At 39.2% G+C, this 20,622-nt stretch overlaps 1 protein-coding gene across 6 annotated transcripts in view; it reads left to right on the top strand.

Moving 5' to 3' along the window:
• The first annotated feature begins 18,355 nt into the window (after nucleotides 1–18,355).
• Nucleotides 18,356–20,622, top strand: part of ECT2 (epithelial cell transforming 2) — a 61,141-nt gene continuing 58,874 nt past the window's right edge. For 5 of the 6 annotated variants that reach the window (XM_045903371.3, XM_045903370.3, XM_045903369.3 and 2 more), the window contains exon 1: nucleotides 18,356–18,516. The gene's annotated coding sequence lies outside the window, so the exon portion shown is untranslated. The other variant, XM_064585240.1, reaches the window with a different exon arrangement.

The following is a 20,622-nucleotide window of genomic DNA, read 5'->3' as shown; positions in this document are numbered from 1 at the left end:
ATGGTATAGTAAATTAGCATGAAACAAAGTACATGTAGGAGCGAGCGTTCCTTTCCAAGAAAAGCTCCAGGAATTGAAGGTCCTCTGAGCACTCTCCCATTTAACCTCAAGGAAGTAAGCCATTTTGTTTTGGAAGCACTGGAGGGAAGGAAAGGGAGAAAACAGACCAGTTCTTTGAGGTGAAGATGGATTCCGACTTCTAGTGCATTTTTCCTGAACATGGTGGAGGCAGTTCTAAGAGGGAGGAAGATCTCAGACGCACTCTCATGCACCACTCCTAGAGAAGAAGCTGCTGAGTACGCATAGTTTGGGGATGCGTGAGGACTGAACACCACACGTCGTGATTTGGGGAAATGAAAGATATTCTTGTTCAAGCATGGCATAAAAGGAGTAGAGTTATCTGCCTACAAATGATTGCAGGGATCAAGAATTAACATTTCAAAGGTGATCAAAATGGACTGAAGACTAGAACCCTTTCTGCCTTTTTTCCCTAGATTGTATATGATGACCCAGATTATTTATGACCTAGAGAGGGGGTGGAGCCCATCTGTCCTATCTTCTTTCTCCCATAAAATCAGTTAAATAAGATGGATTAAATTTCCCATTTAAAATTCCCTGATGAATAGCAAGCTTAGGCAGATATATCTAATTTAGAACACTAAAGAAAATGATGTTTTTTTGTACCCAGTACTGTAGAGCAGATTCACATCCTTTATAAAAGTAGTGGAACCAGAGGTTCTTGGCTGGCTCAGTTGGAAGAGCATGTGACTCTTGATCTCAGGTTGTGAGTTCCAGGCCCATGTTGGTTGCAGAGATTATTAAGAAAAAAAGAAAATAAACTTAAAAAAAAAAAAAGTAGTGGGGCCAGTATATTTTGACTCAGCCTAAGCTATTCAAGACCCATGGGAAAGATACCACTGTGAGATCCCTGGTTCCACAGAATGTGTCCACATTTGAGAGGAGATATAAAAAAGTGAACCAACTGAAGCAGGTGGAGGCATAGCCCAGGAATGTGCTATAAGCCAAGGACAATGAACTAGAACTTAGCTCTTCATTTGTATGGCTTAGGAAACAAAGTCTATGCTTAAATCCCCTTCTCTTGGTTCAAGAAGAGGAACTGTACTATAATAATCAATTTTTTTCTGTCCGGAGGAATTTTAAAGTCAAGTCAAGAAATCAAGCCAGAGCTTCCTCAAGACAATACAGTGTTGGTTTTACTAAAAAAAATTCCTTCCTTTTGATAATCTTGTGATAATCAAACTCAGTTGATTTTTCATTAGGGAACTAAGATAATAAGATGGTAAATATATTCATTATAATTCTAACAAGATAATGGAATAGACTAATAGACTAGAAACTCAAGCTTTTTCTTTTGTTTTTGTTTTTGAGATTTGCACTATTACTTGTAAAGTTTATGGATAGATGATTTAATTTCTAATTTTAAAATTTCAGATAAATATATGAATTGTGGTTTCTACCACAAGGTATTTCAAGAATTTCCAGGAAATGGGTCTTTTAACTTATGTTTCTTAGTTTCATAGCATGAAAACATATTTGTTCTATCTGCTTTGGGGGAGAGTTGGTAAAAGACCTTGAATGTTCATGGGACAGTGCTTGGATGTATGCTACTGATAACTAACAGGGAGTCAAGGGTTTGATAAGGAAAATGGCACAATTGGGGTACTTTTTTCCCCTAACTTATAAATTATAAAAGTAATCTACATTTACAATTTTAAAAATCAAGCAATGTAGAAGTGCTGTCTAGAGGTATCTACTGTATGATAACATATTGGCTTTTAATTTCATGTTGGTGTTCCCAAGAGCAGTAATTTAATACATATAAATTCTTTGGTCAGTCACATTCATGCGAAAAGGAAAAGAAGACAAACAAAAAATATTTTAATTAGGAAAATGAAACAGTGTAATTTTAAAATCTTGATAAAATCTCAACTCCATAGAATACTATACATAACAGCTCCATTTACTCTTCAAAAAGAGAAGCAGGCAAAATTTTAATGAAAAATTAAAGGAAATTATGCTTAATGAAGGAGAAAATAGCCTAATATTTTAATCGCCTCTATAAAATAAGTTTAACTGTGTGTGAAAGAGAAGATAAAAATAATGAGAGATAAAGGATTAGGGTTTTTTTTTTTCACATCTGTGACTATATCAAGCATCACAACTTTCATGTTAGTGTGCATTAGGGAAACATTTTTCTATTTTATACATATTACCATAAAATTACCTCTCTACTATAGATGGTTAGGATGCTGTATAGCCTTGTGAACTCCAGTACAAAAAGAAAGGTGGTAGGATGAAATAGGGATTGTTTAGATAGGGCTCACTAAACTGAGCTCTATGAGGGCAAAGTCTGCATCAGCTTGTTTCTCAGTTGTATCCCCAGTGCCTAGTACAGTGCCTGGTGTATAATAAGTACCTCATAAATATTTGTAAGATAAATAATAATAGTAATAGCTAGCATTTATGAGTGCTTTCAGTGCACTATTCTAAACACTAATATTATTTTATGCAGTTCTCACAAAAACTCACAAACTACTTCATAGCGTATCTATTAGTGCAGGAATTTACAGCTTAGGGGATATGAGTTCAAAGGCACTGGGACCTATAGTTAATTCACTATAGGGCAAAGGTTAAGAACTTTTGGAATCATACAATTGCCTGAATTTTAGGTTTCTTCTCATTTACCATTGTCTAAAATATGGAATTGCTTTTCCTGTCTGTGCTCTTTGGTCCTTAGCATCTCACACAGTTTACTTGGTCCCATATGCTTGCTACAATTTCAGTAGCTCAGTCATCATGGGTTTAAAACTTCTCTTTGGCTTTCAGCAATTTGACTATGATATGCAAGACTTTCTTTGTATTTATCCTAAGTTAGGTTTGCTGATCTTTTGGAAGTAGAAACTTTTTCTTCTGGCAAAAGCTATCTATGTCTTTTGTCAAATTTGAGAAATTTTTGGCCATTGTTTCTTTTTTTTTTTTTAAAGATTTTATTTATTTATTTGAGAGAGAGAGAAAGAGAGAGAGCACATGAGAGGGGGGAGGGTCAGAGGGAGAAGCAGACTCCCTGCCAAGCAGGGAGCCCGATGCGGGACTCGATCCAGGGACTCCAGGATCATGACCTGAGCCGAAGGCAGTCGCTTAACCAACTGAGCCACCCAGGCGCCCCTTGGCCATTGTTTCTTAACAATGGGACTCCAATTATATGTGCTGTTTTCCCACAGGTTCCTGAAGCTCTCATTTTTTTAATCCAACATTTTTCTATCTTGTTGTCAATGTTGAATAATTTCTATTAATTTCTTCTCAAGTTAATGGACTCTTTCCTCTGACACCTACATTCTACTGTTTAGATCATCCCATTAATTTTGGATTTTAACCGTTATATTTCCCATTCTAGAAAATTTTAAAAATGGAAAACAGATTCCATTTTGTTCTTTTTAAAAGTATGTTCATTGAGGTATTACTTACATATGGAAAATTCATGAGTTTTGACAAAGGTATACATTTGTGTAGCTATTACCACAATCAAGACATGAGGACTCCCACTATCCCCAATAGTCTTTTTGTGCCATTCTGTAGTAAACCTGTCTCCTCACCCTCAGCCTCTGTCAATCACTGATCTGCATTTTTGTTCCTATCTTTGTCTTTTTTAGAATGCCATATACATTGAATCATACAACACTTAGCTTTTTGTTTCTGGTTTATTTCACTTAACATAATGCTTCTGAGAGTCATCCTTTTTGTTGCATGGAAATTGCTTAGTAGTAGTCCATGTTTGGGATGTACCACTATCTGTTTATGCATTCGCTAAAGCTATACATTTAAATTTTTTCCAGTTTTTAGCAATCATGAATAAAATTTCCTCAAAGATTCTTACATGTAGGAATGGGATTGCTGGGTCTTATGCAATCAGATGTTTAACTTTTTTTTTTTAAGATTTATTTATTTATTTGAGATAGAGAGTGTGAGCAGGGGGAGGGACAGAGGGAGAGAGAGAGAGAGAGAGAGAGAGAGAGAGAGAGAGAGAGAGAGAGAAAGAAACCAAGCAGACTCCCCACTGAATGTAGAGCCCAAAGCGGGAGCCAGACATGGAGCTGATCTCACCACCATGAGATCACCAACCGAGCATAAACCAAGAGTCAGCCACTTAACCGACTGAGTCACCCAGGCATCCCTCCTCCCCTATTTCAATTCAGCTTGGCTTTTATATGTTTTATATATGGGAGTTCATTGTGATGTTTCATTTGAAGAAATATTCAAAAAGCTTGAAAACTTAACTATAGAGAACAAATTGATGGTTACCACAGGAGAGGTGGTTGGGGACATGGGGGAAATAGGTGATGGCAATTACAGAGTGCATTCATCGTGATGAGCACCTGGTGATATATGGAAGTGTTGAATCACTAAGTTGTACACCCGAAACTAATATTACACTGTATGTTAACCAACTGGAATTTAAATGAAAACTTAAAAAAAAAAGCTTGAAGACAGTTGATAAATGACCAAATTGTCATTATAATATGTAGATAATATTTAGAAACTTTAAAATCTTTCCTCCCATCCTCCCTTTCATTTTTCATTTCTTTTTTTGCTTATTCTTTATTTCAAAAAAATTTGAGTACCTAATATGTGACAGGTACTGACCCAGTTACTGGAAATATACCAGGGAACAAAACAGACAAAACTCTCTGCTGTCATGGAGCTCACATTCTAGTATGGAGAGACAGACAATCAATGACATAACTGCTGATAATAATGGCTATGAAATAAAAAAAGAGCAAGGCAAAGGGGACCAGAGGTGTTTGGGGAGGGGCTGCAGTTTTGGTTGGGGTAGCTACCTAGGCTGATTGAGACAGTGCATTTGAGCAAGAATTGAAGGAAAAGGGGAAAAAAGCCATGCATTTATGAGAGAAGAACATAAAAGCAGAGGAAACAGCTTGACTTAGGAGCATGCCTCTCATGTGCTCCTGACAGGAGGAGGCAAAAAGGCTGGCTAGCAGCAAAGAGGTGGCTAGAGGTAAGTAAAACTGTGAAGGGGAGAGGAGTAGGGATGATGTCAGTGAGGATTGTGTTGGGGCCATAAAGTCTATTGTGAGAATACTGGTTTTAGAATGGAAGAAATGGGAAGCCATTAAAGGCTTTTGAGCATAGTGACAAGATCTGACTTATGTTTTAACAAGAATGCTTCAGCAGCTTTACTGAGAATAGACAGCGGAGGTTTAAGGGTGAAACTGAGGAGATGAGTTAGTAGCTACTGCAATAACTCAGGTCAGGGAAGATGGTAGTCTACAAAAGGGCTAAGAACTGGTCAGCTTCTGGATGTATTCTGAAGGTAGAGCCGACAAGATTTGGATTTGTAAAAGCAATACATCTTGGCATTTTTGGTTACAAGCAATAGAAATCAATTCTATCTTAAAGGAAAAAAAAGATTTATTTATTTTTTTTTGCAGAATCTGTGTAAGGATCAACCTTGGGCAATGGGTAAGAGCCAGAGAGGAGGAGTAGCAGGTAGTAGAAATACTAGCAAAGATTATTGGACTCAAAGACTCTGGTCTGCACACTGCTGTTGCTATTGGAATGCATATGATCCTTACTCCTTTCCATATCTTCAGCACATGGTAAACATTCAAAGTCCTATGAAGAGAGCATCTGATTGGCAGAGCTTTAATCATGGGAAGAATGCGGCCCCATTTATACCTGTGGTAACAGAGAAGCACTACCTCTCACTAAAACCAATTCCATGAGGGATTTCTCAAAAGGGAAATCAGACTATTATTAGGAAGGAAGGGCTAAATGCTGAACAGCCAGGAAAACAACAATTGTCCACTAAAACATGATGATAAAATATTTGAAAATTACCAAAAAAAAAAAAAAATGGAAAGGAGAGGGAGAAATAATCTGAAATGCTATTGGCCAGATACAAACAGTAAGAACATTTTTTTTATTTCTTCATAGTTAATTTTTTTCTACACATAGGATTTATATAGAGTTGCATTGTGCACTTAAATATCATTTAAAGTCTCATGTTTTAAATAATTTTCCCAATGAATTTCTGTTATTTCTTACATGTAATTTTTTTTTTCTTTTTTTTCTTTTTTTTTCTTTTTTTTATTCTTATGTTAATCCCCATACATTACAACATTAGTTTTAGATGAAGTGTTCCATGATTCATTGTTTGTGCATAACACCCAGTGCTCCATGCAGAATGTGCCCTCCTCAATACCCACCACCAGGCTAAGCCATCCTCCCACCCCCCTCCCCTCTAGAACCCTGTTTGTTTTTCAGAGTCCATCGTCTCTCATGGTTCGTCTACCCCTCCTATTTCCCCCGCTTCATTCTTCCCCTCCCGCTACCTTCTTCTTCTTCTTTTTTTTTTCCTTAACATATATTGCATTATTTGTTTCAGAGGTACAGATCTGAGATTCAACAGTCTTGCACAATTCACAGCGCTTACCAGAGCACATACCCTCCCCAGTGTCTATCACCCAATCCCCCCATCCCTCCCACCCCAACCCCCACTCCAACAACACTCAGTTTGTTTCCTGCGATTAAGAATTCCTCATATCAGTGAGATCATATGATACATGTCTTTCTCTGTTTGACTTATTTCACTCAACATAATACCCTCCAGTTCCATCCACGTCGTTGCAAATGGCAAGATCTCATTCCTTTTGATGGCTGCATAATATTCCATTGTGTATATATACCACATCTTCTTTATCCATTCATCTGTCGATGGACATCTTGGCTCTTTCCACAGTTTGGCTATTGTGGACATTGCTGCTATAAACATCGGGGTGCATGTACCCCTTCGGATCCCTACTTTTGTATCTTTGGGGTAAATACCCAGTAGTGCAATTGCTGGATCATATGGTAGCTCTATTTTCAACTTTTTGAGGAACCTCCATACAGTTTTCCAGAGTGGCTGCACCAGTTTGCATTCCCACCAACAGTGTAGGAGGGTTCCCCTTTCTCCGCATCCCCGCCAACATCTGTCGTTTCCTGACTTGTTCATTTTAGCCATTCTGACTGGTGTGAGGTGGTATCTCATTGAGGTTTTGATTTGGATTTCCCTGATGCCGAGCGATATTGAGCACTTTTTCATGTGTCTGTTGGCCATTTGGATGTCTTCTTTGGAAAAATGTCTGTTCATGTCTTCTGCCCATTTCTTGATTGGATTCTTTGTTCTTTGGGTGTTGAGTTTGATGAGTTCTTTATAGATTTTGGATACTAGCCCTTTATCTGATATGTCATTTGCAAATATCTTCTCCCATTCTGTCGGTTGTCTTTTGGTTTTGTTAACTGTTTCCTTTGCTTTGCAAAAGCTTTTGATCTTGATGAAGTCCCAATAGTTCATTTTTGCCCTTGCTTCCCTTGCCTTTGGCGATGTTTCTAGGAAGAAGTTGCTTCGGCTGAGGTCAAAGAGGTTGCTGCCTGTGTTCTCCTTTAGGATTTTGATGGACTCCTGTCTCACATTGAGGTCTTTCAACCATTTGGAGTCTATTTTTGTGTGTGGTGTAAGGAAGTGGTCCAGTTTCATTCTTCTGCATGTGGCTGTCCAATTTTCCCAACACCATTTGTTGAAGAGACTGTCTTTGTTCCATTGGACATTCTTTCCTGCTTTGTCGAAGATTAGTTGACCATAGAGTTGAGGGTCCATTTCTGGGCTCTCTATTCTGTTCCATTGATCTATGTGTCTGTTTTTGTGCCAGTACCATGCTGTCTTGATGATGACAGCTTTGTAATAGAGCTTGAAGTCCGGAATTGTGATGCCACCGGCTTTGCTTTTCTTTTTCAATATTCCTCTGGCTATGCGGGGTCTTTTCTGGTTCCATACAAATTTTAGGATGATTTGTTCCATTTCTTTGAAAAAAGTGGATGGTATTTTGATGGGGATTGCATTGAATGTGTAGATTGCTCTAGGTAGCATTGACATCTTCACAATATTTGTTCTTCCAATCCATGAGCATGGAACGTTTTTCCATTTCTTTGTGTCTTCCTCCATTTCTTTCATGAGTATTTTATAGTTTTCTGAGTACAGATCCTTTGTCTCTTTGGTTAGATTTATTCCTAGGTATCTTATGGTTTTGGGTGCAATTGTAAATGGGATCGACTCCTTAATTTCTCTTTCTTCTGTCTTGTTGTTGGTGTATAGGAATGCCACTGACTTCTGTGCATTGATTTTATATCCTGCCACTTGACTGAATTCCTGTATGAGTTCTAGCAGTTTTGGGGTGGAGTCTTTTGGGTTTTCCACATAAAGTATCATATCATCTGCAAAGAGTGAGAGTTTGACTTCTTCTTTTCCAATTTGGATGCCTTTGATTTCTTTTTGTTGTCTGATTGCTGTGGCTAGGACTTCCAATACTATGTTGAATAGCAGTGGTGATAGTGGACATCCCTGCCGCGTTCCTGACCTTAGGGGGAAAGCTCTCAGTTTTTCCCCATTGAGAATAATATTTGCTGTAGGTTTTTCATAGATGGCTTTTATGATATTGAGGTATGTACCCTCTATCCCTATACTCTGAAGAGTTTTGATCAAGAAAGGATGCTGTACTTTGTCAAATGCTTTTTCTGCATCTATTGAGAGGATCATATGATTCTTGTTCTTTCCTTTGTTAATGTACTGTATCACATTGATTGATTTGCGGATGTTGAACCAACCTTGCAGCCCAGGGATAAATCCCACTTGGTCATGGTGAATAATCCTTTTAATGTACTGTTGGATCCTATTGGCTAGTATTTTGGTGAGGATTTTTGCATCCATGTTCATCAGGGATATTGGTCTGTAATTCTCCTTTTTGATGGGGTCTTTGTCTGGTTTTGGGATCAAGGTAATGCTGGCCTCATAAAATGAGTTTGGAAGTTTTCCTTCCATTTCTATTTTTTGGAACAGTTTCAGAAGAATAGGTATTAATTCTTCTTGAAATGTTTGGTAGAATTCCCCTGGGAAGCCATCTGGCCCTGGGCTTTTGTTTTTTGGGAGATTTTTGATGACTGCTTCAATTTCCTTAGTGGTTATAGGTCTGTTCAGGTTTTCTATTTCTTCCTGGTTCAGTTTTGGTAGTTAATACATCTCTAGGAATGCATCCATCTCTTCCAGGTTATCTAATTTGCTGGCATAGAGTTGCTCATAATATGTTCTTATAATTGTTTGTATTTCTTTGGTGTTGGTTGTGATCTCTCCTCTTTCATTCATGATTTTGTTGATTTGGGTCATTTCTCTTCTCTTTTTGATAAGTCTGGCCAGGGGTTTATCAATCTTGTTAATTCTTTCAAAGAACCAGCTCCTAGTTTCGTTGATCTGTTCTACTGTTCTTTTAGTTTCTATTTCATTGATTTCTGCTCTGATCTTTATGATTTCTCTTCTCCTGCTGGGTTTAGGCTTTATTTGCTGTTCTTTCTCCAGCTCCTTTAGGTGTAGGGTTAGGTTGTGTACTTGAGACCTTTCTTGTTTCTTGAGAAAGGCTTGTATTGCTATATACTTTCCTCTTAGGACTGCCTTTGCTGCATCCCAAAGATTTTGAACAGTTGTGTTTTCATTTTCATTGGTTTCCATGTATTTTTTTAATTCTTCTTTAATTTCCTGGTTGACCCATTCATTCTTCAGTAGGATGCTCTTTAGCCTCCATGTATTTGAGTTCTTTCCGACTTTCCTCTTGTGATTGAGTTCTAGTTTCAAAGCATTGTGGTCTGAAAATAGGCAGGGAATGATCCCAATCTTTTGGTACCGGTTGAGACCTGATTTATGACCTAGGATGTGATCGATTCTGGAGAATGTTCCATGGGAACTAGAGAAGAATGTGTATTCCGTTGCTTTGGGGTGGAATGTTCTGAATATGTCTGTGAAGTCCATTTGGTCCAGTGTGTCATTTAAAGTCTTTATTTCCTTGTTGATCTTTTGCTTAGATGATCTGTCCATTTCAGTGAGGGGGATGTTAAAGTCCCCCACTATTATTGTATTGTTGTCGATGTGTTTCTTTGCTTTTGTTATTAATTGCCTTATATAATTGGCTGCTCCCATGTTAGGGGCATAGATATTTACAATTGTTAGATCTTCTTGTTGGATAGATCCTTTAAGTAGGATATAGTGTCCTTCCTCATCTCTTATTACAGTCTTTGGTTTAAAATCTAATTTGTCTGATATAAGGATTGCCACCCCAGCTTTCTTTTGGTGTCCATTAGCATGGTAAATGGTTTTCCACCCCCTCACTTTCAATCTGGGGGTGTCTTTGGGTCTAAAATGAGTCTCTTGCAGACAGCATATCGATGGATCTTGTTTTTTAATCCAGTCTGTTAGCCTGTGTCTTTTGATTGGGGCATTTAGCCCATTTACATTCAAGGTAACTATTGAAAGATAGGAATTTAGTGCCATTGTATTGCCTGTAAGGTGACTGTTACCGTATATTGTCTGTGTTCCTTTCTGGTCTATGTTGCTTTTAGGGTCTCTCTTTGCTTAGAGGACCCCTTTCAAGATTTCCTGTAGGGCTGGTTTTGTGTTTGCAAATTCCTTTAGTTTTTGTTTGTCCTGGAAGATTTTTATCTCTCCTTCAATTTTCAATGACAGCCTAGCTGGATAGAGTATTCTTGGCTGCATATTTTTCTCATTTAGTGCTCTGAATATATCCTGCCAGTCCTTTCTGGCCTGCCAGGTCTCTGTGGATAGGTCTGTTGCCAATCTAATGTTTCTACCATTGTAGGTTACATATCTCTTCTCCCGAGCTGCTTTCAGGATTTTCTCTTTGTCTGTGAGACTCGTAAGTTTTACTATTAGATGTCGGGGAGTTGACCTATTTTTATTGATTTTGAGAGGGGTTCTCTGTGCTTCCTGGATTTTCATGCCTGTTTCTTTCCCCAAATTAGGGAAGTTCTCTGCTATAATTTGCTCCATTATACCTTCTGCCCCCCTCTCTCTTTCTTCTTCTTCTGGGATCCCAATTATTCTAATGTTGTTTCGTCTTATGGTATCGCTTATCTCTCGAATTCTGCCCTCATGATCCAGTAGTTGTTTATCTCTCTTTTTCTCAGCTTCTTTATTTTCCATCATTTCATCTTCTATATTACTGATTCTCTCTTCTGCCTCATTTATTCTAGCAGTTAGCGCCCCCATTTTTGATTGCACCTCATTAATAGCCTTTTTGATTTCTACTTGGTTGGATTTTAGCTCTTTTACTTCTCCAGAAAGAGTTTCTCTAATAACTTCCATATTTTTTTCAAGCCCAGCTAGTATCTTTAAAGTGATGATTCTGAACTCTAGATCTGACATCGTACTAATGTCCGTATTGAGTAGGTCCCTGGCAGTCGGTACTGCCTCTTGTTCTTTTTGTTGAGGTGATTTTTTCCGTCTTGTCATTTTGTGCAGAGGAGAATAGATTAATGAGAGAACAAAATGCTAGCAGAGTAACCACGTCCCCAGAAAATATACTCTAAACAAATCAGAAAAGACCTGAAGCAGTGGGATAAGAAGGGGAAAGAGAGAAAAAAGAAAAAGAAAAAAAAAGAAAAAGATAAAGATAAAAACAAAAACAAACAAAACAAAACAACAACAACAAAAGAAAAACCAGAATGTGATCAAATATGATCTATATGGTATATAGATCAGTGCCACACACTAGATTTGGGGTGTATTTTGGTCTTTTAGAAGAAAGTGTCTCCCAAAATTTTAAAGAAAGAAAAACTTATATATGTACAAAAATAAGGGTTGATATGATGAAGGGATGGAAAATGACTGTAAAAATGGAAATTATAAAAAATTTTATAAAAGGAATTGATAAGAAGTTGTTTGAAAAAAGAAAGAAGAGGATTTAAAAAAAGAAAAAAGAAAAAGAAAAAAAAAGGGAGAGGATGGATCAGGCAGGGGAATAGAAAACACCATATACTAGAGATTTAGGGTATATTTTAATCTGTTAGAAGAAACTATCTCAAAATTTTAAAGAGAGAACAACTTATATATATAAGCCAAAAATACGGGAAACTACTATGAAGGGATAGAATATGACTCTAAAAATGAAAAACAGAAATGTTTTTTTTTTTAAAAAGGGATTGATAAGATGTTGTTTGAAAAAGGGAAAAAGAAAAATTCAAAAAGAAATAAGAAGACAAAAAGACAGTTAAAAAAAAAAATTAACTTTAAAAGACTAAGGAATCATGGTAAAAAAGCCGTGAATTCTATGTGCAGTAGTCCCTTAGCGCTGGAGTTCTGCTGTTCTCATTGATCGGTAAACTTGGTCTTGGCCGGCTGTTCTCGCTGATATTCTGGGGAGGGGCCTGTTGCCGTGGTTCCCAAATGTCTCTGCCGGAGGCGGAATTGCCCCGCCCTTGCCCCCTCCCGGCTAAGTAATCTGCTCGGGTTTGCTCTCCGGGGCTTTTGTTCCCTGCGAGCTTTCCGTACAGCTTTGGAGGCGGAGAGTGAAAATGGCGGCCTCCCAATCTCCGCCCCGGAGGAGCCGAGAACTCAGGGCCCGCTCCTCAGTGAGCCCCCAGAGAAAAGCCGCCAGTCACTCCCGTCTCCCCGGTCTGCAGCTGCACTCCGTGCTCAACCGGCCTGTGACCACGCGTTTCTATCTCCGGTACCCGACCCGGTCTGGAGTCTCCAAACCCAGCAGATCCCTGCGGTGCGCTCCGTGCGGCTCCTCCCAGAGAAGGAAGGGGAGTCTCCCCGGATCTGCCGCTTGTTGGGTCCCTGCTGGAGGAGCAGGGGCCCGACTGGGCCGCGGATCACGGTTTATGGCCACCCCGAGCTGAGAGTCCGCGCCTGGGCTCCGCCTCTGCAGCCGGCTTCCCTGCTCCGATACCTGGGAGCTCTGCCACCCTCAGGCACCCCCGGTCTTTCTGTGACCCCGAGGGTCCTGAGACCACACTGTCCGGCGAGGGTTCCACCCCCCACTTAGCCACCAGAGTGACGTCCCTCGGCGGAGCAGACTTCTAAAAGTTCCGATTTTGTGCTCCGTGGTTCTATCACTTGCCAGAAGCGGCCGACGGAGGCCCCTCCCCCGCCGTCTATCCTCCCGAATATCGCCTCGGATTCACTTCTCCGCACGTCCTACCTTCCAGAAAGTGGTCGCTTTTCTGCTGAGACAGTTGTTGCTCTTCTTTTCTTCGATCTCCTGTTGAGTTTGTAGGTGTTCAGAATGGTTTGATCCCTATCCAGCTGAATTCCTGAGAGGAGACGAAATCCAGGTCTCCTACTCCTCCGCCATCTTGCTCCGCCCCCTCTTACATGTAATTTTTAAAAAAGATTTTATTTACTTAGTTATTTGAGAGAGAGAGGGCACGAGAGAGGGGAGGGTCAGAGGGAGAAGTAGACTCCCTGAGAAGCAGGGAGCCGGACATGGGACTCAATTCAGGGACTCCGGGATCATGAACTGAACCGAAGGCAGATGCTTAACCGACTGGGCCACCCAGATGCCCCTCTTACATGTAGTTTTTCCTTCATTGTTAAAGCCACAGTTAAACTGCTTATTGCAAATGGGCATACAATCGAGGTCAAATATTCACCATTTTTGGATGACCTGGTCTCCATTTTTATTTCACCTGCATTAACAATTCCATTTTTTCCCACTCATTTGAACAGCAGCAACAAAAATACTGCTAAGTACAATCAAAGTATTCAAATTGTTGCCATAGCAAATACTACTCTACAAAGATGAAGTTGCTGTCAAGACTAAACTGGCAGATAGTATTACTTTAGAATACCTCAGATATTTACAAGTTAGTTGATAGTGTGGAAGAGATAATTTCTGAGTGTCAGTGTATAATGTATAAAGGTGCAGGTTGTAGGAAAACTGAATTTTTGATATGGATAATTGCCTATGTTCATAAACTATTAAGTTTTACCTGAATCAGTTCAATACCATTAGCATTAACTCTCTTCCACTCATAGCTGGACTGGCTGTGGTACAAAAGTCATTCAATTCTTGGGTAACGTACTTGAATATCAAAGATGCAAATTATTTTGTCCTTGATGTAAATTTATTAATTTTGGAAACATGCCACTTAATTTTTCCTGAAAAACTGTCATAAATAATGGGTTAGATAAAAGTAAAAATAAGAGGCACTTTCTTTAGTATCTTTGGAAAAAACGTCACTGATATTATAATAAAAATAAGTTCATTCATTCATTCATTGAGTTACTTGTTATTTCAACAAATATGTAGTTGAGTGCCTTCTGTGTGCTAGGTACTGTGGTGAAAACGGTTCTGATAGTGTGGGTAGTTAGGAAAGACCTTCCGAGAAGTGGCAAAGTGAGCAAATGTTAAAGGATGAATAGAAGTCGCCTACTCTAGGTTAAAAGACTGGGTATCAGAGGGATTGGTAGAGAGAGGAGCAGGTGCAAAAAACCTTGAGAAGGAAAGCAGGTATAGAATTTAAAGAAAGTGAACATGGTGTAAGATGAAGCTGGAAATGTAGGATTGAAGTGTTTTAAAGAGGTGGTGCTAGATGATGAGTTTGTATTTGCATAATGTCACTCTGAATCCAGGTGGAGAATGGATTAGAAAGCAATGTGTATTCTTAGGGATCAATTACAATGTATTCATGAAACACCTACCGTATGCCAGGAACTGTTGCTAGGTGCTGAAGATACATAGGTAAACAAGACCAACAAGGCTCTTAGGTAATTGAAAGTATCTTAAGGCTTTCAAAGGTAAAAAAGAAATATATATATATATATATGCATATATATATAAATATAAGCATTATGAATAAAGATATTGATACTTTTATAAGTATGCTGTAAAATATAAATATTAATATTTTAATAAAGACAGAATAGCTTAATGAAAATAAAACATTTGATCTTGATTTTGCCACTGACTAGTTATGTGACCTTGGCAAAGGAATATAACCTCTGTGGTGCTGGCCTTGGTAAAATTCTTCTGTAAGATAAAGAATGAGACTAACGAGCTGAGATTTTTTTCCACATCTAAATTTTTTTAATCAAATTACATAATTTGAAATAATGGTCTCATCATATTTGGAAACCTCTTGCTCCATCAAGCAAAGCTAATTCTCTTTGTTCAAGTGAAACTTTAAGTGCTAAATTTGTATAGTCTTGGAAATCTATGTTAAGTGATTTATAGCCTAATGATTCATACGAATAAAGCTATGATGAAGTATTTAAATTTACTATAAAATAGAATTACTGGTTGATAACATTTCACATTTTAAAACTTTTTTTTCACTCCATATGAAAGCACTTTATTTTTACAAAATTTTTAAAGATTTTATTTATTTATGTGAGAGAGTGAGCAAGCAAGTGAGCATGAGTGGGGCGGGGGTGGGGAGGGGGGTGGAAGGGAGAGGGAGAAGCAGACTCCCTGCTGAGCAGCCCCCCCCCCCCCCCCCCGGAGGAGCCCAACGATGCAGGGCCTGATCCCAGGACCCTGAGATCATGACTGGAACCCAAGGCAGACGGTTAACCAACTGAGCCACCCAGGTGCCCCAACATTTCACATTTTTAAAATAAAATCTAGAAATTGTAATATATTTCATTACAGCTTTAGGTAATAAAATCAAAGTCTACTACAACAGATATTGCCCATTTATTGCAACAGATTTAATAATTTTTCAGATATACTAGTTCTTATTAGGGTAAGTATGAGGTGGGGAAAGATATCCCGTAACTCAAAATTAACTTACCTAACTTCCCATTCTCTGCTGCTCTGAAGAAGCTGAAAGAAGATGGAGATGGAGGGTGAGGGCATGGGGGAAAAAGAGGAAATATGAGTAAGAGGGAATAAACTTGAAGAGGCACAAGGCTGTAGGGGTAAAGAAAGAGAGTCCAGACTGTCACCCAATTTGAAGATGGAGGTGGGAAAGCTGATCCTCTAAAGGAAGAATCTCAGTAGTTCTATCTTTCACATTTCATTTTCTCCACATCTAAAATTTTTATCCCCCATCTTTAGAAATTGTTTTATTGCTTGGGGGAAAATATGTCATACACTACTAAGTACTTAAATTCAGTTAAATTTCTTTAGTATTTTATATCTGAAACCTGTTCATTTGGTATCCTAGGAGTTGTGGATGACACATAAAAATTGTTTAATGGTTTATTCTTTCAAGTTACTCCTTATTTTAATTTATCTATCTACCCTATATGAACAGAGGTTGACATATAAATTTAATAAGTGTATTTCCAGTGAAGGGGCCTGGGGAAAGAGGCTAACATTTTATGTAAAGAATCTTAGCTAGGACCTGCCTTGGAAGGGGACAAAAGCCTGGCCAAGGGCAGCAGCAAGAGAGCCATGTCTTGAGCACAGCACAGCAGGATTTCCTTAAAGGAGAAAAGGAAGAATAGATTTGGTATAGAAGAAAAATTGTCCTCTCTCTGGTAGGGAAAGAAAGCAATGGAGGTCTTGGCTGTATCAAGCTTGGAGCTTGGTTGGAGAGGGTGGTGGTTTGTGGCAGGGGTAGGGTGGGGCAAAGGGAGGCATATGTGCCATCGCTCCTGGGGTCAGGGATGAGAAGGCAATGTAGAGAACCATCAGTCCCATCAGGCAATTTACAGGGCCCCTTAAGTTGAGATAACAGTGGTAGTAAAAGTAGTAGTAATATTAGCAGCTAACATTCTCTTGCATGTTTACCACATGCCAGAATATGTTTTATATATATAATATATTATATATATAAATATATATATTTAAAGTAGGCTCCATGCCTAATGTGGGGCTCTAACTCACAACCCTGAGATCTACGGACTGAGCCTGCCAGGCACCCACTTTAATTACATTAATTAAATCCTCACAGCAAAACTATGAAGTACTATTAGACCCTTTTATAGAAGGGCAAACCGAGGCATAGAGAGGTTAAGTAACTTGCTTGAGGTTACATGAATAGGAAATGTAAAAGGAGGTTGTTACATGGTTATGAAATGGAAGAAGATTGTATTGCCTGTTTGTTAGTAAAATTGCCATATATCCCTTGAAAGAAATCAAGTATAGCTTTTGCTAGGCTGGTATACATTTTGTGTGATGATACCTCATGGTCATTAGATTTGGGTGCAAAGCCACTTCAACAGAGCAGTGCACAGAGGAAATAGGCTGCTCTCTTCACTAGCTTAATATGCTTCATTGGTGAGAATTTTTGGAATGCTGGGCACACCCTGATTGAAGTATGCAAGCACATTCCAAAGTGAAATTTCAATGACTATTTTTCTTTTCTTTTGCCTTAACGGTTATCACAGCATTATAATGAAGGGCAGACTGCAAATATTCTTCAGTTACAAACAGGGAAACCAATAATTACCAGACTGCATCACGCATTCTTTTGGATTACATTACACTTTTCAGTGATTCTAAAGTGGCCTGACAAAAATCAGGAAAACTTGTAAATTCTCATCTGTTTGACATGGTCAGAAGTGTTCCATTCCAGAGTGCAAGTTTTCCTTCTCTTATTGGGATTTAAGATTTGGGCAACGGATTTCCCTTTCTTCTTTTACTTAAATCAGTGATTAGGTGGGAACTAAGCAAAACCTACCTGGGGGGAGAAGTATTTTTCTTAAGAGATAATGTTACAGGGTATCATATTTAGAAACTGAAGAAAATAAAATAGTTTTCACAATAGCTATAGTAATTACAGGACAATCGACACATTCTTGGCTAGACTTTACAGGAAAGAAAAGATCTCACGGTGGCCGGAGGAGGCAACAAGAAGCAATTTACTTTGGCTCCAGGAGATTCTAGAATCTCCTGACATATTTTTACATTTGTTCAAGTGTAAACTTATATATATATATAAAAAGTCCGAGAAACACTAAGATGTATTCTAATCACCGGTGAAATTCCTCAGACCAGTGCAGTGCTTACATACATTAGAATTTAAATAGGCGGCTGCTGATTTGAAGTCCACCTGGAGAGCCCCTCCCTGTCCATGGCAGCCACGCCAACAACCAAAGTCAAAACCTCTGAAGCCTACTTTAAATAACATTCCTAAAGCAGAAAGCACACAAGCAGGAAAATCTTTCAGCTCCCAGCAAGCAGTGAGAAAAATTCAACCGTGGGGGCACTGATTTAATTTAAAGGATTTAGTGACGCCTAAAAAAAAAGCTGGCGCGGGGTGGGGGTGGGGGGGCAGGAATCCATTCAAACTTGACTCAGGAAATGGGACGTTTATTGAGTAAACAAGCGGTAGCCTCAGACACACCTGCCACTCCCAGAGAAGCCCAGGAGCTACCACTGCCATCTCCCGGTCACATCCGGGCACTTCTCTACAAACTCCTGTCGTTCCTACGTGCGAGCCGTTAGGTTTATTTGAAACACACGCAGAACCAATCAATCGGCGCCCGCGGGGAGGTGGGCGGAGAGCAGTGGCCAATCACCGCCCCTCTGGAGACCGCAGCCTATGGGAAGGAGGTTGACATCACGCGCCAATCGGCATGGCTTTTAGAGAAAGAGGCTCCCTTTTTGAATTGGTTGTGGCTGACACCCGCGAGGAATGGCGGTACCAGTAAGGGGGATCAGTGCTTGAACAGGTGGACTTCCGAGGCGTTTTTTGAGAGTGGTGAGGACTTCGTGGATGTGGGTAGGGGAGGTGGGAGTGGGCCAACGTCCCCGGAGCAGCGGGCCCCTTCTCTTGTCTGGCTGCCCCGCCCCGTGACCGCGCATTCCGGAGCACCCCTGCTCAGGCTTCCTGGCTCTGGGAACTCCCCCACCGCACTACCAACAGCTGGGCAGTGAGCGCAGTGGGATCCCAAAGTCCTGCAGGGTGTTGGGCATCTTCATCTCTCACCTGGTGAGATATTTCCTCCGCAAGAATGTCTGGATGAAGGGAGGGAGTTGGGAAGCGTGGTCTCAACAAGCCGCCTTGTCCCTGCGGTTCTGGCGGCCCACAGCTGCTGCCTTCGGGGGCTTATCTCAGAGTGCTTAGTGGTTTCGCTCTAGGATTCTTTTTGGTGTCTTCTCTGTAGGAGGCTTACTTTTTAGTTTTTAAAAACGCCAGCCCATTCCGGCCTCCGCCTAACCCTCCCCCCCGACCCCCCCGCGTGCGCCTTCCTCCCCGGTACAGATTTGTTTGGCTTAGTGGTTAAAAGTGCAAGGCTCTGGAATCAGCCCGGGTTTGAACCCCTATTTTATTGGCTGAGCTGGTTACTTGACCTCTCTTTTCTAGGATTCTTTATGAGGTGGAGATAGGAATAGTACGTGCCTCTTAGGATGGTTTCAAAGATTAAGTAAATAGAAGTAAAAGACTTAGAACAATGTCTGCCACATATTAAGCGTTAAATAAATATTAACCATAATGTTTATAATGTTAACACTAATGTTATTATTGTTAGTAACACTACCATCATATCCAGCATTTCATTTAGCTCCTCTGAAAGATGATTGCCTAAAAAAATAAGTAAAAGGAAACTAAAGTGAGTATTTGTTTAAATGACAGATTTTCTCTTTGGGATGCAAAGAGGCATGTGTTATTTAGTCAAAAGCTGCTTGACTATGTTCTTGGATGAGAAATGAGCTGTATAGGTTTATGAACACCGATCCTATTGTCTTACAAGCTTACAGAATGCATGAATGTGAAAAAGTGATTAGTGTATTTCCTTTTGTAATCAGAGCGTTGGGTGTTGTCATCAACTTTCCACGCAACTCTCTTTTTTCCTAAAATTTGAAGCTATTTCAGCAATAAATTGATCATATACAGTATTAACAGAGACAATTTTAATTTTTAATTACCTATTTTGTTGGCCTTTAAACAGGCATAGGAGAAAAATGTAAATTCATGTTTTTGATTATTAAAATCTCCCTCCTTCATTCCTTAAAGTATGTTAGTTCATCTCTTGACTTTTTTTAAGGTTCTTTTAAGGGAACTTTGAATGATAGCCTTTGTAGAGGCTTTTCTTTTTCACTGGAAACCGTTAGGTGTAGGAGACTTAACAACAAAAAATAAGGGCTGGATAGAATTTGTCATTGATTGTAAATAGACACTCATATTAACAACTGTTGGGGCATTCCTTTGGAGAGCTTTAGAATAATGATTGATATGGATGTATGGTAAGACAATTAAAAATGTCCACATTATGAATATTATGAAAGTTAATAATTGTCACTCATTTTAAGATGTCATCTATTCAGTTTTCATCACAACTGGATTTGAGTTGTTTCTTATCTTTTTCTTGGTTGTAGAAACTGAGTGCAGAGTTGAGACAGGAGGCTGGGTTGCCTGGCTTTGAAGTGTGCGCCTAACAGTTATGCTTAGGTCTTTGGATATTATTAGTGTGCTCATCTTTGCACTACTTAATATCACCATCTAGAAGTGATGCTAATGATACCTTAACTATATGCTGTTTCTCCACAGCATATAGTTTATTTAAACTATTACTTTGATAAAAAGCTGGTGGAAGATATTTGTATATTTTATTAACCTAAAAAAAGTAGGAGAGGGTACAGTAGGTCAGACATGTACCAGATAAAGATAGGGCCTCCTCTTTATATTTGCCCAATATTCTGGAAATTAACTTCAAGATAATAAACTTACATAATAACCTCGATTTGAATTGATGAAAATTCATTTAACTTTTTATTTATTCCCTCTTAGCCCAACCTTTCAATTCTTAAGTCCTGGAAGTCTTAAAAAAAAAAAATCCTTTAATGTCCAGAGCCATATTGACAC

This window comes from Mirounga angustirostris, unplaced genomic scaffold, assembly GCF_029215605.1.
Source record: "Mirounga angustirostris isolate CCGP_5_RB_7025 unplaced genomic scaffold, mMirAng1.0.hap1 SCAF_1, whole genome shotgun sequence".
NCBI lineage: Eukaryota > Metazoa > Chordata > Mammalia > Carnivora > Phocidae > Mirounga > Mirounga angustirostris.
This window is presented reverse-complemented; position numbering and strand designations above follow the sequence as displayed.